This window comes from Narcine bancroftii, chromosome 9 (assembly GCF_036971445.1).
Source record: "Narcine bancroftii isolate sNarBan1 chromosome 9, sNarBan1.hap1, whole genome shotgun sequence".
In the NCBI taxonomy this organism is placed as follows: domain Eukaryota; kingdom Metazoa; phylum Chordata; class Chondrichthyes; order Torpediniformes; family Narcinidae; genus Narcine; species Narcine bancroftii.
This window is the reverse complement of record NC_091477.1, coordinates 114445175-114472095: the sequence shown is the minus strand read 5'-3', so window position 1 is coordinate 114472095 and position 26921 is coordinate 114445175. Positions and strand designations below refer to the sequence as shown.

The 26921-nt window shown below is 40.4% G+C and overlaps 1 long non-coding RNA gene across 1 annotated transcript; it reads left to right on the top strand.

Moving 5' to 3' along the window:
* Positions 1-403: 403 nt before the first annotated feature.
* LOC138743071 (uncharacterized) lies at positions 404-26300 on the top strand. The gene is made up of 2 exons (XR_011344641.1): positions 404-641; positions 25538-26300. It is a non-coding gene; the product is annotated as an uncharacterized lncRNA (long non-coding RNA).
* Positions 26301-26921: the final 621 nt, after the last annotated feature.

The following is a 26921-nucleotide window of genomic DNA, read 5'->3' as shown; positions in this document are numbered from 1 at the left end:
CTATCATGCAATTACCTTCAAGAAGATCAAATAAAATCAAGGAGATCATTCTAACTTTTAATGATGGTCTAAAATGAGAGTAGCCCCATGAGGGCCAGATCTCCATCTTGTGCAATTATCTTTACAAAAAAAATTAAAATCATCCCAAATAGTTCAAAACCATCTAAATTTGATGCATTCATTGATATATTAAAAAAAATCACTGAATCTAATGGATCAATTGAAAATCTAAGTACGTTCCTTGATATGCAAATAACTACAATTTGTGAGGTTATAACTTTTTCCTCTCAGTGATACAACGGTTAGCTGTTCACTAACATCTCACTTCAACGATTATGATGCAAGGTGTTGATGTATGTACAATTTCAATATTTCAATAATACTTAGTCAAACCAAGGAAAATTGCCTCAGTGGAAAATGAGATACTGATCTTGTCCTTTCATTGGGCTTCATTGAGCTCTCAGGACACAATATTGAATTTAACAATTTCAGGTAAACAGCCTTCCCTGTTCGTAGCAAAACTGGGCTGAAGATTTATAAGGATGTTGCCAGAACTTAATGGAAGTGAGTTGCAGGGAAATGTTAAGCAGATCATGGTTTATTCCCTGGAGCGTCGAAGAATGAGCGAAGATTTGATTGAGGTACGCAAAATTGTGAAAGGTGTCAATAAGAGTAAATGCAAGCGGGTTTTTCCGCTGAGGTTTGGGTGAGACAAGAACCAGAGGCCATGATTTAAGGGTGAAAGGGGAGAAGTTTCAAGGGAACATAAAGGGAACTTCTTTTTGCAGACTTGTAGGAGCTGCCAGCTGAAGTGGTGAATGAGGGCTTGATTTTGGCATTTAACAAATTTGAGATAGGTACATTGAGAGGAAGGGTATGGAGGGTAATGGGACTAGTTAGAATAATAATTTGGTACTGACTAGATGGGTTGAAGGGCCTTTTCTGGTGGTCTGCGCTTCTATGGTTCTGATGTAAGGTCATTTACCAACAACATGAACTCTATTTTCTCCCATATGCTACCTCATTTCCAAAATATTTTCAGCATTCTCCTTTACAACCAGTAGCATTTCCTTTCAGATGGTTCCCAATCTACTGAATATTTTGAGGATTCTCCTTCAGATTTCCAGCAGCTCTTATGTTCTGCATCTCACAGTTCAAACATTTTTTCTCTCTATTCCTATCATGCATTATTTTCCTCCATTTACAATACTCCACCTGACCTCTCACTTCATCATTTGGCTCATCTTTCAGCCCAGCAACAATTTTGGAAAGTCCTGAGCAGAAAATCCAGCATCTATTCCTCCTTTTTGCACCAAATGATTTGATGATACCCATGTTGTTTGAGTTGCTGCCATTTGAATGCGATATTAAACTGAGACCCTTCTGCTCCCTCAGTTGAACTTGACATTACCTTGAGGTGTCGCATCAGTGTCGCAGCCAACATTTAGCCCCACAAAACAGCAGTAAAGCAGATTATTTATTCGCATTTGTATTTTTCCATTAGATGCATAAATTGGCTGTCGCGTTTCTTTAATAGCAACATTATAAGAACTTTGTTGACATTAAAGCACTGTAGGAGGTTGTGAGGAGTGATGTATAAATGCATGTCATTCTTTGGTGAGAGAGATTTTTGCCTCCATAAGAAACTTTATCTTAAATGTTAGTTTGATTCATTTGGTGTGACTGTCTTGTCTGAGTTGGATAAATCTTCAGCTTTGGGTTTTATCTCAGTCTACTGGAAAATTGAGTGGAAAACATGGGCTGACACTTTACTGAAGACTTGAGGAAATGCTGCTCTTCCAAGTGTGCATATGTTTGTTCAGCTGGATGGAAAAAAATCCCATGGGCATGATCCAGAGTAGATAATTGTAATTCACCCACAATACACAAACGTGCTGGAGAAACTCAGCAGGTCACAAAGCATCCATAGGAAATAGAGGGCTAGGCCCTTAGTCAGGTATAAGCAGGTGCCTCATTAAAAAGATGGAGGAAGGGGGAAGGAGAAAAGGAAGAGACGGGGCAGGAGGAGAACAGGCTAAGAAGGTAATTGGTCATAGATGGATACAGGTGGGAGGGTAGAAGAAGAAAAAAAGCTGAGAAGTAATAGAGGGAGGGGTAGCTCTCTGGAAGAAGAGGGAAGTTAAGGAAGTGGGAATCTGGAGGAAAGGAGGCAGGGATAGGAAAAGAAGACTTGGGGGAGGGAGGTTGAGGGGGCAGTTGTGGTTAAAATTTCCCAACATCACCACCAAAGAAAACCAGAATGTGTTTTGTTTGCGAAAGTTATTTGTAGTCAACAATAACACTTTGATTATAAAATGCAGTAAGACACCCTAATTACATAGTCAGCCATCCAACATTGTCATCCCTTTTATTTCCATCACCACCAATTCTAATAGATAATGGTTTTGATGCCCATTGCTCCATCGTCATTCAGAGGCATTTCTCTCAATCATATGAAGTCATAAATGAGCTGGAGGATGAGTTCATGCAAATAAGATTGTATTGCTTCTGCAATAATGCAATAATAATTCACAGGCAAATTATGAAAATAGTCCATTGCCTGCTTAAAAAATTATTCTGCTTGAATTAAAAGCCTGAGCTGTTCATCCACAAAGATCAATTACTGTGATCTTCTGCATTTCTTAATTTTGAAATCCCAGTGTTAGTTTTTGAACTCTCTTTGTGTTGTAGTTTTTGAATTCTCTGTGTTGGAGCTTTCAGACACCTACATTCGACATCTCCAGCCGTTCAAGACCATTGTGGTTGGCACTTCCAATTTTGATGCATTGTATGAAATGCTGGATTGAATGGAAGAAGGGTGAACTCATGTGTTCTTAACTGTAGATTATCTCTCAGCAAATTTATCTCCTACAGTGGAATACTTAAAAAAAAAGAATGAATCATAATTAAATAAGATGACCAAAGATTGGACAAATGGAAAATAAATGTTTTCAGTATAGAAAACATAGAACACAGAACATTAGAGCACAGAACATTAGAGCACAGAACAGGTCCTTTGGCCTTTGAGCTATATATTCCCACCAAAAATGTATTAAACCCTTCCCTCTTTGTAACCTTTTATTTTTCCCTCATCCATGTGCGTGCCTGTCTAAGAGTCTCTTAAATGTCCTTATTGTTCCAGCCTCCACCCCTGGCAAGGCATTACTCTCTGTGTAAAAGGCTTACCCCCTGGTGTCTTCCCTGTCTCACAAGTTTTATTGAGTTTTTTGAGGTGGTTAGATTTCATCTTGTATTTGTATGTGTGAGTTCTTAGACAACACATGGATGAAGAGAAAGGTTCTTTAAAGTTGTTGTAAACAGCAACTGAGGCATGCCATGATGCTGCTAGCCTCCATTACAAATCTTGCATACTGTGTGTCAGCTCCCTGCTGGCAGGAAGTATAATCAAAGAGTAAGGCATTGCTAGTTGCATTGCAACCATGATCTCTAACATTATATTTTCTTACATTTCTTAAAACAAAAGTAGCTTACTTTTAACTAACATGTTTTCTTTGTATAACTCTTCAATTTTAACTTTAACACCAGGAACTTCTTATTAGATAATTATTAAGATAATAATCTTCATTATTATCAACATTGTTAACATTTTTAAAACTTGTTTTGTGTGTTGACTTTTACATACACTAAAGCTTGAAGAGTGAATAAGATAGCACTATTTAATTCTATAACAGGAGTCTTTAGATTTGCTCAATGAGTCTCTTAGGAGGATTCAATTGTCTTGATGATCTCCTGATTGATCGTCCTTGAATCTGAGTTGTTGCCTCAGGCGATCTCTTCTCAGCTGTGTATTCAGGATGTTCAACAGTATCTGTCTTTCCATCTACTGTGGCTAGTGCCATTTGAGGGACTCCACAATTTCTTCGCAGAACAGCACCTTCATCTATCTGAATGGTGTATGATCTTGGCTGGACTTCACTAAGGACAGTTCCCTTCTGAGTCCATAATTTTGTTTTGTCTTTTTGGCTTACTTGGTCACCAGTGTAGAGTTCCGGTAGGTTTTTTGTTCCTCTGTCAAAGTAATACCTTTGCTTTTCTTTCTGTTGTTCATTGAACTTCCTCACTTTCTCCCCCTCTTTTGTTTTTAGGAGTTTCTCCTGAATGGGTAGGTTTGATCTTAGCCTACGTCCCACAAGGAGTTGTGCTGGTGCCATACCAGACTTGAGCAGCATTGTGCAGTGTACCAGCATGCTCTGGTAGAAGTCTGTTCCACATCTTTTGCTTTGTTCATCAGTCTTTTCACTGTCTGTACTGATTTTTCCACTAGACCATTGGATTGTGGAAAATGAGAACTTGATGTGGTGTGTACAAAGTCGCACTCTTTGGCAAACTGTCGGAACTTTAAATTGCAAAACTGGGGTCCATTGTCTGTGAAGACCTCGCTTGCCATGCCATGCCTGGAGGATATGGCTTTCATACCTCTTATTACAGCATCTGAAATGGTGGTGTTAAGTTTACACACTTCTGGATACAGGGAGTAATAGTCTGTGACTACAAGATAGTCCTTCCAAGATGTTTTTCCTCAGTTGTCTGTGTTTCATCTTTGTTTGTCTCTGATTTTATGAGCTCCATTTTTGCATCTGATATGGGCAGTACTCTTGTGATCATGTCCACAAGGGCATTTATGTCTTCATCCATTTTGGTCTTTGCAAGTGCTCTCCTGCCAACAGCTCTAGACAATGTGTCTGCTGTGTATATTAGTATACCCAGAGCACTGCAGCCTAAGCATTCTTTGTATTCTAAGTGGACATTCATTTAATGGCTTTTGGAACAATGCAATCAAAGGCTTATGGTCACCCTCTACCCTGAATGCTTCTCCTGACACAAACTGATGAAATCTTTCACAGGCATATGTGAGGCTGAGCAGCTCCTTTTCAAATTGAGCTTATCTCATCTCCAAGTCTGTAATTGAGCGTGATGCATACGCAATGGGTTGCCATTCATTATATTTTTGCAGAAGAATTGCACTGAGCCCACTGTTATGAGCCCAGAGGATCCCAAAACCCAGCGGTAATAGATATTCACCAAGACAAATGGTTACTTAAACAAAAGTTGCTTTTAATTATCTTTAAACATGAAAACAGAATCACGCTTTAACTTATCATTATTGACTTAACTAACCCAACTTAACCCCCTTCTAATTCTAAGTCCACGTGTATGTAGTATGTGTGTAAGTTCAGAAAAGTTATTTGATTCACAGTCCAATCTCACTTCTCATTCCTTCAAGTTCACTGGTTGTAGACAATTCTTATACTGTGCACAGAATTTAACATTTATAAAGTTCACCAGGGTTTGGTACTTGAAAGGTAAATGGTTACCGCTCAGGAAGGTTTTTGTCCATTTTCAGAGAGAGATTTGTTGTACGCAGGACATCCACCACTGATTCCTTTTTAATTAGCAACTCCAGTGTCTTGCTGACAAAACTTGCCCCCTCAGGGTTCTCCAGATGATAACCTCATTCTTTCAGGTCACCACAGAGTTCCTTTTTGCTCCCCTTTGTCCCAGATAATCCTTCATTTTTGTTTGATCCACAGAAAAGGATTCCCAATATTAAAAATGTCCCAATCTGATTTGAGGCAAATAGTGCTAAATTTTAAGGAGGGCCAATTCAATTTAGATGTAAATTTTGAATTCAATTTAGATGGAAAATAAGGACACACATGTTCGAATACTGTTTATTGACTTCAGTTCGGCATTCAGCATAATCGTACCTCGGTACCTGATAGGAAAGTCGAGCCTGCAGAATGGAAACATCTCTCTCTGCAATTGGATTTTTGATTTGCTCTCGGGGAGGTCTCAGGCAGAATGGATCAGTAACAGCACCTCCAAGACCATCACACTGAGCAAGGCCACCGCCACCCCCCACTGTGTGCTTGGTGTACTGCTATTCACTCTGCCGATTCATGACTGTGCAATAACCACATAATTGAGTTCACTGATGACACAACCATGGTGGGCCTTTTTGGTAAGAATGATGAGTCAGCACACAGAGATGAGGTGCAGTCGCTAATAGATTGGTACAGAGCCAACAGTCTGTATCTGAGCGTTAATAAAACAAAAGAGGTGGTTGTCGACTTCTGGAGGGCCCGGGGGGACCACACCCTGTTGACCATTGCCGGCTCCACCATTGAGGTCATCAAGAGTATTAAGGTCCTTGGAATTTCTGCTGGTTACATCTCCATAGCCAAGAAAGCCCAGCAGTGCCTTTACTTCCTGTGAAGGCTAAGGAAAGTTCATCTCTCACCCTTCATCCTCACTACATTATACAGAGGATATATTGAGAGCATTCTGAGCAATTAAATCACCACCTGGTTTGGAAGCTGTACCACCTCTGTAAGACCCTCCAGAGGATAAAGTCACCGGAAAAGATCATTGGGGGCTCAATTCCTACCAAGTCGGACATTTACAACACATGATGCATGCGGAAAGAAATAAACATTGTGAAGGACTCCACCCACCCATCATGTAAACTTTTCTCCATTCTGCCATCTGATAGGAGGTACCGTAGCACTTGGGTCCTTACGTCCAGATTAGGCAACAATTATTCCCCCAAGCCATCAGGCTCCTGAATTCCCGAAATATATGAGGATAATATACCATGGACTTTCACTGTATACGTCTTAATATTTTAAATTCTATTTTAACTTATATTTATGTAAATCTGCTCCGTGGTCCTGGAGAAACGCTATCTCGTCTTTACCGTGCAATGCATGTTTGAACGACAAATAAAGATGACTTGACTTGACTTGAAATGTATAAACATGGTATGAACTACTGTGTTACTTGAAATAAGTGTTCCCACAATATGATTCAATGGGGATTCTGGGTTTTAGATCCCGCAACATTTAAGAAATGGTGATACCTTTGCAAATCAGGAAGTGGTGTAACCAGGAGAAAATCTGTACATGGGTTTGGGAAGTGCTGCGTGAGTTGTCTGAGTGAGTAGTAAATGCAGACTTCAGCCACAGTGTACTGATGATGGAGGAATGAGTGCTTGGAGATGAAGTGTAAGTATCAGGGCTTCTTTTCCCTCAACACCTTAAATGGAAACACCAAACCAAGGAACCCTCAGAACAGAATGAACTTAGCATCATCTATTCTTGATTGCAGCAGTAATGAAACAACACAGAAGGATTAAAACACCAAAGCTTGCAGACACTGCGGTTGAAATAAAAACACAATGAAACTCAGCAGGTCAAAGAGTGTACTTTATAGAGCAAAGATACATAAGCAATGTTTTGGGTTTGTCCATTCCTCTCCCTTTTTTCTCATTGTACTTCAAATCTTTCCCTTTCAAATATTCACGTCTTTTTGAAATTATAATTGCATCCAATTCAATTGCTTTTTGTCATACTCCAGATCATTCAAAAAATGTATTCAGAAAAACAAGTTGTACTGATGTAGATCTGGACCATTGTAAAGTTGCCTGATATTTACAAGAGCTTAATCAAACAAAATTTAATACCAAAATGTGTATTAGAACAAATAATCAAAAATTTTCAAGGATTTAATTTGATGGAACATTGTTAAATGAGAACAAGGACCTGTCATAAAATAAAAACATCAAGCTGGAGAAACTCAGCAGGTCAAACAGTGTATTTTATGTCGCAAAGATAAAGATACAAAACTAACATTTCAGGCTTGAGCCCTTCATCAATTTAGGGCTCTGTGGTGAAACCACTATTGTACATATTCATTATATGTAAATTACATGACCTTTCCTGGTTGACCCTGCTCATGACTCCTCCCCTTTCTCTCCCATAAAGGCTGTCATGCCACAAGCATCATGGTCACTGGACCCAAAATGTCACCTGACCAGTCTTTTTCCCTAATAGCAGGATCATCTCTCATTGGTACCTCTATATATTGGTTTCAAAAACTTTCCTGAAAACATTTCACAAACTCCAGGTCATCCAGCTCTATCACAATATGGGAGTCCCTGTCAATATTTGGAAAGTTAAAATCTACAATCACAACTTTCTGCTTCTTACATTGGTCTATAGATTTGCTCCTCTATTTCTCTCTATTGGGCAGTCTATGATACAACACTGTCAGTGTTGTCACACCTTTCCCATTCCTCAACTCCACTCATATGGCCTCTGTAGACAAACCCTCCTGGCTGTCTTGACTTTGCAGAGCTGAGATATTTTCCCTGACTAGCAATGCCACTTTCCCCCCTCTCACGTCTGAAGAAATGGAAACCCAGAACATTAAGCTCCCAGTCCTGCCCCTCTTCAGCCAAGTCATGTGGTGTGCCTGCTTCTCAAACAACATAAGGCTTCACAGATGGACTGGAACTTAAAGTTTTCAGTGAGTTTTAAAGTGTCAAAACTCAAGTAGTTGGCAAATGATCTTGCAACGACACATTCCCAATTTAATATAATAAATATCTGCTATGTCTCAGTGCATTCACGAGGGCGGATTACTGCATGGGTTGGAGATTCAGGAGCGATCAGATCTGTTTTCCCCAGGGCAGCAAAGGATAAGAAGGGTATGATTGAATTAATACAAAATTATAAAGTGTATAGAAACGGTAGGCCACAGGAAACTTTTCCCCATATCAGAGGTGAATAAAACTAAAGGACATAGATTTAGGGTAAGAGATTTGAAGGGGACATTTCTCACCCAAAATGTGGGGAGCACATGAAATACACTGACAGAGAGAGATTGAAGCAGAGTTGCCTGCAGCATTGAAAAAAGATCAAGATGAGGACCTGAATTTCCCAGGCAAGTGCTGGGAAATGAGATTTATTTTGGTGCGTGCCCAATAGTCAGCCTGGACATGTTGCATAACTCATGATTTGATTACAAAATGGTGAAAAGAAATGAGTTATTCTTTAGGTTAATAGGGAATATTATTGACTGAAGCTGGATTGGGATGCTTACCACCTTCCTATGATCATTCATACAGAATTTCATTTGTCAAAGGCTTTCTTCTCCATTAACAATAGCCCTTTTTATGGAGCAATGCCGCATTGAAGCTGGCTCAACGAGGAAAAAAAATGCAAGCTTATCTTTTATGGAGAAACCCTATAAGGTATGATCCAGCATTGCTTTTACGGACAGCAGCATCGGGAGCCATACTCTAGAGCTGAGGGAGCCAGGGCGAGTGGTGCAGCAGTGTTACCGTGAGGCCAAACATATGTGCCAAGAGGTTCCAGCTGCATGGGGAATTATGGATAACAAAGTCAACCTTCGATCCTGCATTAAAACGAAAAGAGGTTCACCTGCTGGGCTCAGCTATAACCCTTGTCTGCCTCCTTTCGGTACGGCTCAGTTTAGGAGCGAGAGGTGGAGAAGGAACAGGAAGAAGACATTTCTGGGTTGCAGGAGGGAGTCCTAACCCCAGCACCAATCACCATGGGAGCTCTGGTAGTGGCTCCTGGATTATTACTGACGCTTGCTGTGGAACTGCCTTTATGGATGAAGTGGACCAACTGTGCTTTACCACTGACTGATCCCTCAGGACGGATTCGAGTCCACGTGCTGGATCCAGCCTCGGAGCCTTTATGGACTTAAGTTGGGCGATGTAACAGCAGAGAATATCTGCCTTTATACTCACTTATTTCTTTACAACAAAAAGGCCTAATGAGAGCACAGTGCAAAACAAGCCAATGTGGCAAAGGACAGCAACATTAGTCTGTCCTGGACTATCACACACACTAAAGCTCAGCCCTGTCATCACTTCAAATGTAATTAGCAGTGTGGCCACATGTGGCCGAAAATTAGAAGATTTCAGCATGTTTATCAAACAAACGAGCATGTTTTTTTAAGACAAATGTGTCCATAAGGGATAAAGACAGCCAAGGTGGCCAGAACTTCTAGCTATCTACATCCTTATCTTTATTATTCAGTAATAAGGGCATGAATTCTATTTTACCTGTTTATTTATAATTTTTGAACACAGCTGATATTTTATGAACCTCATTTACAGTATATTGATTCCATCTAGTTGCCCTTTAACTGATTAATGAGCATTGCATTACTGGTTCCAAGTTAATGAATTTGAGTACCGTGCTAACCAATAGGACAGAAGTTCGTTGGGAATTACTGTTTTACATTGAATGGCTTACTTGTTTCCATGGCATTGATCCAATCTAGATGTACAGAAAAATAACACCGAGATGATTGGAAGGAGTACGCAGACTCGAAGAGAAGTCTGATCATGATTTGATGCGGCAGAATATTGAACAAGATTGATAAACTATGTTTATTCAGCTCTAGGGGCTCCAAGGGAAAGAGGCATAAAAACCTGATCTACGAGCAAGACTGATGCAAAATATAACCTGGATCTGTAATTGCATCTCCTTCTTTAGAGAGCAGAAAACATTGGAATGGATGTTAGCTCAACTTGGAAACTTTGCAAAGCTGATTTTTTTGGAATTTGATCATTAAAAACATACAAATATTGAGTTAAATTTTCAACTCTCCCCTGGACCTAAAACTGATAATGTGGTTCAAAGGCCAATATCAAAAAACAGTTGAAATCAATTTCCTCTACATTATTTTAATGAAGGAAGTTCTGGAGTTGGAATAGTCTCCCTGGAAATACTTTATGTGAAGAAGTCAATGCATTCTGGCAAGTTGTCCATTGTAAAAAGAGACTGTGAATGTTCATTCATAGAAAAGGACCAATTAAAACTAGAATGTATTGGCTATACCATCCTGGTTCTTCAGGTTAATTCAAGTCTCTTGTACTGTTGAGCTCAGCTATTACCTGAAGGCAATTCAAAGTGATGAAGCAGTCAACATTCACCATTTAAAAAATTATTATCCTATAAGAGAGGAGATCAGCAGAAAGAGATAAAGGTTCAAAACAATCACTGAACAAACACTATTTGCTGAGGTATTAGGCTGCAATGTTAGTCTTTGCAGCCTTGCTGAAAAATAAATACGGTAAATATAAAGGAACTATTCTCCCTTAACCAAGAAATGAAATGGGTTGGGAAACGTCACCATGAAATACAGTTCAACATAGATGTAAGTAATCGCTATTTTGTAAAAAAATGGCCCCTCAGAATAAATCATATTTTAAAGAGCTTTTCTTTTAAGATAATTAATTGTATGAGCAAAATTTAAGTGTGGAAAAGGGAAAATATTTAATGTGTTATGTACGAACACATCCACCTACATTATTATGAAACTTGTAGAGTTTTCAGTGATCACTGAGGTTAGACTAGTTTCTGGGTGAATAGGATCCTTTAACCATGAAATTGTATCATTATTGCAGTAGTTTAATATTCAACTATTTCAATTATTAATAGAATATTCAATTATTAAAAGATTCAGATGGCACAGCTGTATGCCTTTCGTTGGATAGGATGGGAGTAGAATATTACCTAGATCTGCAATAAAACATGTTTTATGTTTCTTTTAAATATTTCCGATTCTCTGTATTACCACCAATTTATATTTTGCATGTATTGTTCAATTACAAGGACGAGCCGTGGTTGTGGAGACTTGCCTTTCGCAACAGTCTTGAAGGATTGGGAGATTTTGAGATCTTTGATGACTTCAAAACAGAACATCTTTTGAAGCTGAACTCAGTTTCATCACAAAGCAAAGCTCTTATCAGACCATACATTTAGACCATTTGCCCGTGCATAAGCAGCTCTCGACGATAGGCAGAATGCAAAGATTTTTCTTTGTGCAAGTTTCACGCCTTTTATACAGTTAGACAGCACGTGGGCACTTGCTGAGCGCATGTTTACAGCTCCATAAGCTCGGCATCTACTTTGATGAGCTATGGTGGAAAGCAGACTCTTTTCTTGCACTCCCTTCCTCCCGGGTCTTTATGCTGCTGAGCAGCTGAGTCCAGTCTTTGAGTCACAGTCTAATTTAAAGGCAGATGCTGCAGCTGCTGTCATTTCAGTTGATTCTCTCCTTTGATGTCGGCTTGGAATACTTGGTGTTGCAGTAGTTCAGCGACCCCCTCTGTTCTGAACTGTAGAATAAAAAAAAACCCATCCATTACAGCATCATTTTTTGCCACTAGTGCACTGCCCACCAATTGCTGAAATGAAAGCGTTGAGAGGGAAGGAACAGAAATGACTTGTTTATGTTGCTGCCCCAGTTAATTAACCATTTATATGCACGCACGAGTGGCTTTATTAATGCAGTCTATTGTTGGGTCTAACGATAGAATGAAGCATCTTTAGATTTCCTGCAGTGCAGTCCAGTGCCTGTCTTCAACACTGTAAAGTGTGTTGCATTGTTTTAAAGAACACTTAACATCTCCATCTTGGGCTGAAACCTAGAGTCAACAATAGCAACTAATAGCAGATAAAATTCACGTATTAGGGAGAAGGGTAATTCAAAGTCTTATTCAATTATATATTTTAAGGATTATTTTGGAAATGAGGTTGAATTAAAGAATGCAATTAAGTTATTATTCATGAAAAGCAAATCTTCTTTATGGTAAAAAAATGAAAACACCACGTCTAATTTTTTTTTCAACTATTGGTTGTTATATTCTGAGAAACAAGAAAGTCGACAGACACTGTGATTGTAGTTAATACCTAAAACTGCTGAGGGAACTCAGCAGGTCCCATATTGTCCATAGGAGGCAAACATATATAACCAATGTTTCGGGCCTGAGCCTTAAATCCATCTTCTTTCATTTCTTTTTTCTGCATCAATTTTCCTTCCTAATATTGTTTCTAATCAAGAATCCAGAAACTTAAAGATCTCTTTGGTGGGGGGGGGAGGAGAAAGAGAGTTCAACTGTGCTGTGATCCTTGCCACTGTGCATAATGTGTCCCTATCGAAGAGGACTGACCACAGGAAGTGAGAAAGGAGGCATCTTTGACGCTAACAAAGAATTCATAAAGGGTAGAAGGTTGACTAAATTGTCATGTAAGGCTATGTCATGGCTGATCTCAGCTAGGCCTTCCTTAGAATTCAGCAACTTTGCTCTTTTGCTCATTCTTCTTCACTTTTAAATTTTAATCAACTTATCATAGAGGAAAAGGAATGGTTACAGCTCGGAAGGAGGCCATTTGGCCCATTGTGTTTATCAGTTCTATGTATGTGCAGTAAAAACAGAAATTACTGCAAACACACAGCAGGTAAGGCAGTATCTGTGAAAAAGAAGAGAGAAGTAAGTTATTATCTCAATTTTACTTTGAGGCATTCTATAATCCATGTTAAAACAAAAGAGAGAGTGATGGCTATTTCCTGGATACTCGTCAATTGATGATTCAACCATTTGGCTTGACTCATATCCCAATACCACTCCATCAAGGTTACCTTCCTTGTTGGACCCGAAAAATGTTGATGCAGAAGTTTCTTCTTAAACTTCCTTATCATTTGCCTTAAGTTATTGCTATGCTGTGAAGCCCTGCAAAAGGTAGTGAATACAGCCCAGCCCATCACAAGCAAAACTCTTCCATCGAAGAAATATATACCATATATAGGCATGTAATAGTCGACTTTTGTGGACCAATTTTTAGGATAAAATTTAGGGGATCAACTATTACATGCATACTTCTATTGACCATGAAAGTACCTGTGCTATTTGAAGTGTTGGGAGCTTGGATGGTTGGGCAGCCAGGGCCTAGATGAGAGTCTGCGGTCAGGCACCAGGAGCTTGGATGTGCGGGTAGCTGGGGCCTAGGTGAGAGTCTGCACTAGGTGTGTTGGGAGCTAGGATGGGCAGGTAGATGGCCGAGAGCAGGTGGTAAGTCCACAATCGGGACATCGGGAGTTCGGATGGGTGGTGGCCTGGGTGAGAGACCGTGGTCAGGGTGTCAGGTCCTTTGGTGGGCTGGCGGCCAGGGCCAAAAATATAAAGGAGGTCAAATTTTACATGATATATGCAAAATATCAGATCTTTGGGCCAAAAATAGGGGCTTGACTTTTACATGGTATCAACTATTACACACGTGCATATGATATGGAACACTGCCATCAGAGAGCATCTACTCGACCCAGGACATGCTCTGTTCTTGCTGCTGCCACCAGGAAAGAGGTGTAGATGTCGCCAGCCTCATACCATCACGTTCAGGAACAGTTGTTACCCCTCCACCAACAGACCCCTAACCAACAAACTCAATCTGAGACTCGTTTAAAGACTCTTATTTTACACATCATTTATTACTGAATTTTCTGTATTGCACAGTCAGCTTGTTTACACTTCCTTCTTTGTTTACATTTCTCATTTTTAAATATGTATATTTGCTTGAGTATAATTCTTTGTAACTACCAATGAGTAGAAATTCTGCCTGGCCCACAGGAAAAAGAATCTCAGAGTTGTATGTGATGTCATGTGTGTACTTTGACAATACATCTGAACGTTGATCCCAGTTGACCACCGCCAGTGGGCTGATATCGCCTCAAACCGTGCATCTTGGCGCCTCACAGTTTGGCGGGCAGCAACCTCCTTTGAAGAAGACCGCAGAGCCCACCTCACTGACAAAAGGCAAAGGAGGAAAAACCCAACACCCAACCCCAACCAACCAATTTTCCCCTGCAGCCGCTGCAACCGTGTCTGCCTGTCCCGCATCGGGCTTGTCAGCCACAAACGAGCCTGCAGCTGACGTGGACTTTTACCCCCTCCATAAATCTTCGTCCGCGAAGCCAAGCCAAAGAAAAGAAGAAAGAAGATCCCAGTCTGTATGTGGATAGTTGACATCTCCTATTTTTACTAATCTATGACTCCTGCATATCTTTGCAACTTTTCTGTAAATTGACTTCCTGATTGTTGACCTATAGAGGCCCTTCATTGCTCTATTCCTTTTTGAAGTCCTATATTCTTACCAGATTAACTCACCTGTTTTTCTACCCATGACACTAATAATAGATTGGAATACAATCTCTGACATTTCATCCTCTTCTCTCTCTCTCTCTCTCTCCAGGATATTCTCAGTAAAATTCCTTGTCATCAGGAAATGTCCTGTCTGGTTCCATTGGGTAACTCCGATAATATTTGCTCTTTTGACTTTCCACTTTTTCCTCATGCAGTTCAGCCTCCCATGACTTAATCTCACTTCTGGTTACATTCACAAGGAAAATGTCCTCCTATCAGTGTTCAGTTATGATTAATGATTAGAGAGCAAGGTTCCCTCAGGATCTCTTGAAGCTGATATAAAACTTAAGTGGCAGTGTGGGCTGTGAGTAGGATACAAAGAGCCTCTGAGGGAAAGGAGTTTAAGTGAATAGGCAGTTGTCTTATAATGTGAGATAAGCTTCCCTGATTATAAAAAAAGGGGAAAGAACTGTTTTTTTTTAAATAGTGAGAGATTGAAATACATTAGTGTTTAGAGAGACCTGAGTATGCTTGGATGAAAAGATAGGTATATTTCCAGTTGCTATTTCACTTCCAAATCTATCGACAGTAAAACCCCTGCTATCTGGAATTCAAACAACTGGCAAAAAAAAATTCCCAGGAAAATGATTAAAAAAATAAATAGACAGATAGGGGAAAAAGAAAATTAAATGTTTAAAATCGTAAAAGTAAATGTTCTCTGAAGTAAGACATAAACTTTTGGTGAAGATGGGAGCAAATATAAAGTTGTGTTTGAATGAAATGGCATCAGCAAGGACGAAGAGCTGGTTAATGCCGCTCACCGTTTGGGTGACTTTCTTAAAGTGTCTCCTTATCCCTGCTGAGTAAGAGCCTTTATTTTTAATTAATATATTATTAAGTACAGTATATTAGTAAGACTTTATGTGTAAGCCAGGGGGAGGAGTTAATTATAATGGTGGAACAGTTAGCACAACACTGTTACAGCGCCAGCAACTGGGGTTCAAATTCAAATTTCAAGGAATTACCTGATTAAAGAGCTTTGCATAATTAAGAACTAAAATATTGATTTCTTTTTCCAAATTATTTTACATTTTGCACCATCTTTTATCTTTTAAACTGTTTATTCTTAATTTAGTTCTATGAATAAGGCATTGTAAGAGTTAGTCTCAAGCAACCAGAAAACTTACTTCTCTGGCATCTACCAATCCCCATAGGTGCAGGATCCCATGGGGTTTTATTGTAATTTTGCACTAATCCCAAAAGACCTGTTTTTCAAAAAAATAATTTTGCGGGGCTTTCCACTCGGACATATTGCTGTCCCCATAGCAGGCCTTGATTCAGCCGGTCAGCACACTTTCCACTATACATCTGTTGAAGTTTTCCAAGGCTTCCAATGTCACACCAAACCTCCGCAAACCCCTTACAAAGTAAGGTGCTGACTTACTGTCTTCACGATGACATTGGTATAATGGGTCCAGCAAAGAACCTCCAAGATGGTGACTCCCAGGAATTTAAATTTGCCAACCCTTTCCACCACTGATCCCCCAATGATCTCTAGATGTATACCTTTGGTTTTCTCTTCTTCAAGTCCAGAATGATGTTAAGTATGAGGTTGCTGTTAATGGTGCACCATTCAGCCAAGTTTTCAATCTCCCTCCTCTATGCTGACACATCACCCTTTGTTAATCCAGTCCACTACCATTGTTTTGTCACCAAATTTATAGGTAGTTTTGTTGTCGTATTGAGCCACACAACTACAGATATAAAGTGAGTAAAGCAGATTAGATTAGAGAAAATAGAGTAGATCTTTAGAATCAGAATTTATTGTCATGAACAAGTCTCGACATTCGGTGTTTGCAGCATTGTCATAGAGCAAACATTCATTTAAACCACTTTTGGAACAACAATTTTTTTTAAAGTGCACAAAGAGTGAGGAAGTATCTTTGGTTCGTGGATTATTCAGGAATCTGATAGCAGCGGGGAAGAACCTGTCCTTGTGCCGTTGAGTCTTCAGGCTCCTGTACCTTTTTCCTGATGGTAGCAGAGTGAAGAGGGCATGGCCTGGGTGGTGGAGGGAGTTTTTGAGGATAGAGTCTGCTTTATTAAGACACCATCTCTTGTAGATTTCCATGATGGAATGCAGTCTTTTGCCTGTGATGTGGCAAGCCAAGTTAACAACCCTCTGGAGTTTTTTCTTCTCCTGAGAGTTGGTGCCTCCATACCAGACAGTGATGCAACAGACCAGAATGCTCTCCACAGTACACCTGTAGAAGTTTTAGATTCTTCAGTGACATACCAAATATCCTCACAAAATATAGCTACTGGCGAACCTTCTTTTTGATTGCATTGACATGGAGGCTCCAGGACAGATCCTCGGAGATGTCATCACCCAAGAATTTGAAGTTCTTGACACTTCCCATTTCTGAGTCCTCGATGAGGACTGGGTCATGTTGCCCTGACTTCCTCCTGAAGTCCACTATCATCTCATTGGTTTTGATAACGTTGAGCGCAAGGTTGTTGTCACTATATCAATGAACGAGCTGATCTATCTCCCTCCTGTACACCTCCTCATTGCCACTTGTGATTCTGCCGACAACTGTGGTGTTATCGACAAATGTAGATAGCATTGGAATTGTACCTGGCCACATAGTCATGGGTATAATGAGAAAGTCAAGGATCCAGTTGCAGAGTGGGCCTAGAGTTTGTAGCTTCTTGACCAGCACTAAGGGAATAATGGTATTGAAGGTTGAGCTGTAGTCGACGAAGAACTGTTGTTTTCCAGGTGATCCAGTGCTGAGTGGATGATAGGCGAATTACAGTGGGTCCAGATCTTTGCTTAGGTACGTGTTAATTCTAGCCATGATCAGCCTCCCAAAGCATTTCATCATAAAAGTTATTGCTACTGGGCGGTAGTCGTTGAGGCAGCTCATACTACTCTTCTTCGGTACCGGGATGATTAATTCCCTTATGAAGCAGGTGAGAACCTCTGACTGCAGCAATAAGAGGTTGAAAATGTCAGTGAACACTCCAGCTAGTTGGTTGGTTCAGATTTTCAGTACTGTGCCAGGTACGCCATCAGGGCCTGATGCCTTGTGAGGGTTCACCCACTTGAATGATGTTCTGACATTGTCTTCAGAGACAGATATCACAGGGTCCTCAGCCTTTTCAGGGATTCCAGCAGGCACTGTTTGGTTATTCCTCTCAAAGTGGACAAAGAAGGTGTTCAGCTCATTGGGTAATGAGGCATTGGAGCCATTTATAGTTTGCCCTCACTTTTAGGCTGTATTGGCCTGCACTCCCTGCCATAGCTGGCATGTATCTGTCTCTGTCTCTAGCTTCCTCCGGAATTGCCACTTTGCTTCAGAAATGGCCTTCCGCAAGTCACCCGGACCTATTGCGAAGATCCTGATTTCTGGCCTTAAACACCCTTTTCCTTTGCCCTTAGAAAGTTGCAAATTCTTTGATTCATCCAGGCCTCTGGTTTGGGAACACCCAGTATATGCGCTTAGGCACACATATATCCTCGCAGGTCTTGATGAAGGCGGTGACTCCTATTGTATATTCATTCAAGTCTATGGATGAGTTCTTGAGTATGTTCCAGTCTACTGATTCAAAGCTGTCCTTCAGACGCTCCTCCAGCTCGCTCGACCATACTTGAGCTGTCTTCACAACTAGTGGTGTGGTCCTCAGTCTCTGTTTGTATGCCAGGAGTAGAAGTACAGCCAGGTGATCAGAGAAAGAAAAGCAGAAGAGAGCCTCCTCAGAGACATCGTGTCTGTGCATTTCCCTCAAGCACTCCTGTAGCTTCCACAGCTGCACAGACCCCTGTCTAAACCATTAGCAACCCGAGCTCCCGATCCGAACCTCCAACACGATCAAGACACATTCAGCACCCTTGGTACCATCTCGCATCTTGCCTCCTATACCTGCCACCCCTTCAGCCAGTCTCCAGAAGTCTGCCGCCCGGTGTGAATCCCTCGACCACACTCGCCACCAGCCCACTGCCTGTGTGTTCCTCAGCTGCAGTTCCCTCCCATTGGCCCACCAGTGTGGTCATCTCCTCTGCTTCTACTTCTCAAATGAGGTGGCGGGGGCATTGGCCTCCCAGTTTTCTGGTGTCCTGCACCTGTCCTCCGCTTCTTTGGAGTTTGCAACACCTCGTGGTTCCTGCTGATCGTATGCACCATCATCTTGGGCACCAACCCAGCAGTCGCAGAATTTTTAAATAAAATCACCATCAGCTCTATTGACAGGCCATTTAAAGCCTCTACAGAACTGAAAGCAGTCAGACTGGGTAGTTGAACCCCACAGGAGTGCCGTGCCTCCCCTCCCTGATCTCCCCGAGTCCAACGCCAGTAGCAACGCAGCCCATTACAGCAGCTCCGGAAGTATCAACATTTTTAACAAAATGTAATGGAAATATCCTGGACAACATCCATAACTCAGGTTACAAGTTTAATGTGGGTTTGATGCTCAAATAATTATTACAGTTTATTGCCCTTAAAGTGCACGGAAGATCCTGAAGACATCCACGTTCCTCCATGCCAGTCTGAATGTCTCTAATTCATAGTGGCTGTGGCTTAAGGTAACATCTTTAACATATACTCTTGACTGATGCCCTGGTGCATCTCTAAGTGAGTTTTACACAGGGATATTGTCTTTAGGAAAAAAGATGAATTCAAAATCCTTTATGCCAGATCAAAGCAACCTAACTGATCTCTGTGCTTTATTTAAAAAAGATGTCGTTCATGGTTTAACTATGTTCAATGTGAGATAAATATTGGCTCTCTGGAATGCTGGGCAATATTTACCCACATTGAACATGATTAATCCTGTTGCATTTCTCATTTAACCCATGACGGTGTCTGGATCTTACAGAATGCAAAACTGCCTTGCTTTCCTAAACTGCAGCACTGATGAGACTTCAGAAGTAATTTATATGCTCTGAAGCAGTTTAGGCATATGAATTACTCCTGAAGTATATCATATGTCTGAAATATTTATTAGTCTTCAGTTCATTAAAGGAACTACATAAATCCAAGTTCTTTCTTTATTTTCTTTGTTAAGAAAAAATAACTTTTAAATGGATAGGATGAGCAAACTGAATTGAAGTGTGGATTGGATGTAAGTTCTCAACTATTTCAGTCCCACAAGTGCCTCCATATGATTCCAAATATGGGTGTATCGCAAACTTCAAATGTCTGTGTTCTTCGCATTTAAACTGAGAACAGTTTGTTATTTCACAGGGGATTGCCAAAAAAAAGCAGAAAGGGATCACAAATTGCTTGAAAACATTTGAAGTAGATAAAAGTGCTGGGAAGATGCTTTTATCCTAATTGATTCATTTTTCAGCATCTGAGCATTACTTACAGGCCGGCATTCATTCTCCATCCCTATATGCCCTTGAGAAAATGGTAGTGAATCTACTTTGAAATCACTGCTGCCCTTCTGTTGAGCTGTTTCAAAGGTGGGGAGATGCAGAAGGATACATTCTCTTCTCCATTCTCCCATACCATTGTTGCACAGGGTTGACACTGAGCCCTGATGAATGACCAGGTGGTTGTGTTTGCATGAACTTGCTATCCTTGTTCTCCTCAGTAGTAGAAGGCAGGGGCTTTGGGAAGTGCTATCAGAGTCGCCTAGATCAGTGCCTGTGGTACATTTTGCAATTATTACACACTGCCGCCACTGTTGTGGAAGGTATGAATGCTTAGGACAGTGGTTCTCAACTTTTGACCACTCAGCATTTTAGTCAATGATTGGCCCAAGGTTCTGATGAGTTCTAAAGCTAAGCTATCCTTGCAAAGTCCCAAATGGCATTGAAGAGTGGGGTTTTGGTGAGTAATTCCCATGGCACTGTTGATGACATTCCCCTCACTGACTGATTGATTGGGTAGTCAAGATGGATTTGTCCTTCTTTTTGTAAAGAAGGCCACCTTTCAAACCAGTTTTATCTCTACATTGGAACAGCTTCAGTACAGCAGCTGGGATGCTGTAATGAATGTGGGCTGACTTGAAATGACCGAAGACTGGCTTCCCTGATAATGAGGAACAGAAACAGATACTTTGACCCACCAACTCCTGTACTAATCCCATTTACCTGCATTTGGTCCATTGTCTACTATGCCTTGGTGATTCAAGCACAATTATGCAGGATTGTGAGGGAGCTGACGTGCAAAATGGTGGAAAATAGATTTGGCTAGTTAGCCTCATTGCATATGTTTCTTATCCAGGAGAGAGAAGGTAGGTTTAGAGTTGGCTGAAAATGATCGTAAATGAATACATATCAGGGTACCAAGCTCAGGGATGGGAAATAGTTCAACAAATCCAACTATATAAACACTGGGACAATACGAGCAGATTGCACATTGGGTACACGTGGCAAAGTGCGTCCATAAGACCAAAAGATGTAGGAACAGAATTGTCATGCAATACTACACTTAGAATGTAACAGACATGAAATTCTTTCACTTTTGTCTATCGTAAGGCAGACAGTGAGTCACCACTTTGTCCAGTGCCCCTCACAGAAACCTACAGCAGCTAATGTTCCTAGGCAGTCTCTCCTCCAAGTACTGACCAGTCCTGTGCTTGATTAGCTTCCAAGATCAGACAATCTCAGGCATATTCAGGCTATTAGGTGCTGTGGCCATTTAACCCATCGAGTATGCTCTGCCACTTGAATCGTGGCTGATTTTTTTTCCTCTCAACCTCTGTCACCCTTTTCACCCTTACTAATCAAGAACCTATTAACCTCCTCTTTAAATCTACCCAATGATTTGGCCTCTGCAGCCGTCTATGTAATAAATCTACCCCACTCTTCAATGCCATTTGGGACTTTGCAAGGATATCTTAGCTTTAGAACTCACCACCCTCTGGCTGAAGAAATTTCTCCGCCTCTTCTTGTGGTTCCACTCCCAGATCCATCTGTTCTTCTGCATTTCTCAGTGCCCTACTATTGTCCTACCTTGGTTTGTCCTTCATTGTTGTAGGGTCTAATCCTGGAACTCCCTACCTGACAACACTACGGGAATATTGAACCAAAAGGGCAACAGCAGGCTCATTTAAGTGGCTCCCCACTACCTTCCCAAGCACAATAAGAATGGGCAATAAATGCTTGCTTTTCCAGATGCCAAAAACAAAGATTGACAGGTCTGTCAAACCAATCCCAGAAATAATGATAGCTGGACTCAGTCTCACAAAAAAAAATAAGAGGAGAAAGAGCATTGCAGAGAGGCATGAATGTTCTTCGTGCAATGATTATGATAGATGTGTCACAAGTCCAGTAGTTCTTGTGTAATCATTAAATTCCTTGGGAAAGTGAGTGTGGCCCATAAAGAGAAGGAAGCATTTATTGCCAATAATGACTGACAGCCACTACTGCCATTGAAAATAAATTGCAATCAATCTTTTCTACAAGGCTGTTTACTCTAACCATAATTATGGGCCCCTTGAACTGATTCAAGCCTCAATAGAAGGTCAGTACCAGTTATAATTCTCATCCCTCTTAAATAACAGACTGGTAGCTGTGGAGATTGTTCCTGAGAAAGAAAGGAGAAGGACAATATTTCCTGTTTGTCAATTTTTTTTCTTTGTAAAGTGTAAATAGGTCATTAAAATGACACTAATAATAAATTACTCTTATTAAACTTGCAACCTGACGTTGCTTTAGGCCCAGATATTTGGCACTGGACACGACCGACTGCAGGCAGTGATGGAAGGCTCTTCAAATCAAGGTTAAATGATGAGGAAATGGCGTGACCTTCTTGACAAAAAGCAACCCGACCAGAAGTGTGGCTTATGCTTTTGTGTGGGGGCTGGGTGACAGTCTAAGGATCACTGCAATAAAATTAAGCTTTCAATGTCAGCTGAAAGGTAGTTACAAAAAAAAAACCCTGCTATTCTTCAGGAACATAATTCCCGAGATTGGTATTTAGAATAGATGGACAGGTCCTTGAAAATTGCACTGAATAGTAAGAGTTGCTATGAATCTGATCATTTTTTTTTTCCTTGCCCTGATTTTTGCTCTATATATTTTTTTATTGATTACTTGAATAAAAAAAGAATCCTTCTGACAAAGGATATCAAAGGCAAATCAAGGACTTCATAGCATTTGAATTTCAGTTCATGTAACATGATGTTTCTGCACAGACAGAACTCTTTTCCCTTATCTGATTGTGTTTATAGAATTATTCCTTTTTATCCAGTATTCTGCACATCACATCGACCTTGTTAAAGGTTTTGAAGTGGTCCTCAGATTCAAACAAAACATCAAGGAGGCTATATCCCAAGTATTGGTAAATCTTCTACAGACTATGTGCCCTGAGGAAAATGGAAGACCAGGATGTTTTAGACAGGATTAACACCAGTCACATATTTAATTGTAAATTTAATACACTGCCTTCACTCAGCAGAAAATACCAATTCAACCAATTTTTCAGACCTATTGAGCGCAAGTACAAATGTATTAAAATGTATTATGTATTAAAATCTTGAAGTTAAAAATGAACATGTTACATTCTGTTATTTAATTCAATTTATTTCTGTTAAAATACTCTGGCCCACATATTTTAAATATTTATTTTAATATCTGCCACACTTTACGATTCAGAATGAATGGTTCAAATCAGCTCTCAGAGCTTAAATATGCAGCGTTGATATGAAGTAGTATTTTAATTTTCTCTCCTGTTATAGATCTCCAAAATGTTTAAATTAAATCTTTTGCATGTTGTATTATGTTGGTGAATTATTCTGAATGACCACTGGATCATAGACACCTCCTGCCCTCAACAAGGGCTTCCACATGGGTGCAGTTGCTTCGAATATCGCATGACCAGGAAGCACAATCTCTTCAGCTGGGTGTATCAACTGACTCTTCACCCATCACTTCCATCTTCATTGTACCAGCACATGATCAATATTTTACTAAGAACTATTTCTTCATGCTAACACCATAATAACACCACGGTTACGTGTGGATGTTTCCGCACTGAGAGTTTTACAGAGCAGAAACAATCCCTTCAGCCCAGCATACCCAAGTTAGTCCAATTTGCTTGGATTTGGCCTCTGAACCTTTCCTACCTATTTACCTGTCTAAATGTCTTCTAAACATCACAATTGTATCTGTCTCTACCCATCCTCTGCCAGCTTGTTCCATATACCTACCACCTTCTGTGTGAAAAAGGTACCCTTCAGTTCCTTTTAAATCTTATACCTTGCACGCTAGTTTAAAATTAATCCTCTCATTTTAGAATCTTCCTATCCCCCCAGGAAAAAGACAATGACAATTTATCTTATCTACACCCCCCATGATTTGGTAAACCTCTGTGTACAACGTTATGACAGTGCCAGGATCCCAGGTTCGAATCTAGCACTGTCTTCAAGGAATTTGAATGTTCTCCCTGTGACCTGTGTGGATTTTCCCTGAGTACGCTGGTTTCCTCCCATCCTCCAAAATGTAAGTGTAATTGGGCAGAATGGGTGTGGAGTGGAATGACCTTCTACCATGCTGTATCATTAAATTTAAAAATAAGGTCCTCTCTCAGACTCCTATGCTTCAGGAAGAAAAGTCCCAGCCTATAAGCCTCTCCTTCCAATTCAAGGTCACCAGTTCCAGTCACATCCTTATTCCCTAGATTCATGCTTGCATGGAGATGGTACCTAATACAGTAGTTTGCGGGTACACTGGTGTTGGGAAGTGAAGCTAAGGAAGAAAGTGGACGAGTGGTGAATGATGCTGAAGGTAGGTTACAAAAGGATATAGACAGGATGCAGAGTTGGGCAGAAAAGTGACAGATGGAGTTCAATCTGGTTAAGTGTGAGGTGAAGCATTTTGGAAGGATGAACCAGAAGGCTGAGTACTGTGTCAATGGTCGATTATTTAAAAGCGTGGATTAACCAAAGGGTGCGGGGGTCCAAATCTATACATCCCTTAAGGTCACTGTGCAGGTTAATAGGATAGTTAAGAAGGCCTATAGAAAATTGAGCTTCATTACAAGTTAAGTCAAATCATCTTTATTTATCATTCATACCATGCTCACATGGTTAAAAATGAGATAGTGTTTCTCCAGTATCAAGGAGCATATTTAAATAAAAATGTTAGAATAGAAGTTAAACACATTAAAATAATATGACATATACAATAAAGGCCCACAGAACACTATTCACGTATGTTCTGGGAATTCAGGAGCCTGATTACTTGGGGGTAAATACTGGTGCCAATCTGGATGTAAGGGCCCTTGTATTACGGTACCTCTTACCAGATGGCAGAACAGTTTACTTGAGGGGTGTGTGGAGACCTTCACAATGTTTATTACCTTTTGCCTGCATCATGTAGATAGCCTCCATCGGAGGAAGAGAGCCTCCAATTATCTTTTCCGTTGACTTCACTATCCTCTGCAGGGTCTTGCGGTCCGAGGTGGTACAGTTTCTAAACCAGGCGGTGATGCAGTTGCACAGTATACTCTCAATACATCCTCTATTGGATGTAGTGAAGGCGGAGTTGGTGTCAAGAATCCAAGTGAGATTCTCCGCCAAGTGGACTCCAAGGACTCTTAATGATCTGAACAGTCAAGCCATCAACAGGGTGATTGAGTTCAAGAGTCAAGTGGTCATATTGCAACTCTACAAATTTCCAGTGAGACCACACTTAGAGTATTGTATTGTGAATAGATGGGTCGGCACAACATCGAGGGCTGAAAGGCTTGTATTGTGCTGTAGTGTTCTATGTTCTTTATGAATAATATTCCTTATTTTTCATTGTTCCCTCGGGCTCAGGAAACTGAAGGAGATTTCCTGAAGAAACATAAAGGCTACAAATGCTGGAATCTTAAGCAGACAAATAACATCTGGAGGAACTAGAGGCTAGAAAGGCTGGGATGTTTGCAATATACTCCCTGGAGTGTAGAAGACTGAGAGTAGGATGAACTTGGAATATCTGAGCACTTGTTTGGAGGACAGATAAGAAAACAAATGAAAAGGTTGCAGAATATTATGACAAATATAATCTAGCGGATCAACTTGCTCTTTTTCAGAATCATTAACAATTCACCTCTGTTGAAGTACCAAGATTTGTTCCCCACAAGCCATCCAAGGCCTAATTTAGCCTCTGCTCGATTTTCTCGGGAAATTCAGGTTCAACCAATTTTGAAATTGGACTAATTTTGAAAAATCATGGAGGATCATGCCTGTAAAACTTGAATCTCCGGCAGGCTTTCAAAAGAGGAGGGCTCCCATTGTAACTTGCAGGAAGTTGCAATGGAACCAAACAGTGTGAGTCAATCTGGGGAAGTACTTTCGCTCATTGGGTATCCTACAATACACTAGAAGCAAAATGGAATCTGCTGAAGAGACTCAGTGGGTGAAGCAGCATCAGTGGAAGATGAAAAATGATCATCACATAAGACCAGAACCCAACCTGGAATGTCAGCCATTCTTTTTCTCCCATTAATGATGCTGAACATGCTGAGTTCCTCCGGTAGATTTTTTTTTCTGCTCCAGTATCTCTCATGTGTTATTCGAATACATTGTTGGCTTCAAATATGGCTTACATTTCATTTTTTGAGCACTCTGAGTGGCTGATGAGATCAATGTGGCATTCACAAATACAGTAGAATTCCCATTATCCAGCATCTAGGAGATTGCAGATGGCGGATTTGCAAATTTTCTGGTTGACTGAGACTCACTCTTCCAATGCATAACTAATACACCTGCATTAAGAATAAACAGTTTAAAAGACAAAAGACAGTGCAAAATGTAAAGTCATTTGAAAAAAAAATCAATATTGTAGTCTTTAATTGTGTAATTTTAATCAGGTAATTCCTGAAACCTACAAAATTGAAATTCGAACCCTGGTCACTAGTGTAACGGCATAGCGCTAACTGCTATGCTAACCATCCCGCCATCATAATTAACACCCACTCCAATAAATTTAGATGTTATTAATATACTTGATAATATACTAATAAAGATAAAGACTATAATTAGACACAGAAACATAGAAAATAGATGTAGGAGGAGGCCATTTGGCCCTTCAAGCCTACACCGCCATTCATTATGATCAATACCCAGTTCCTGCCTTCTCTCCATACTCCCTAATCCCCCTGGCCACAAGGGCCATATCTAACCTACACTTAAATATTGACAGGGAATCGGCCTCAAT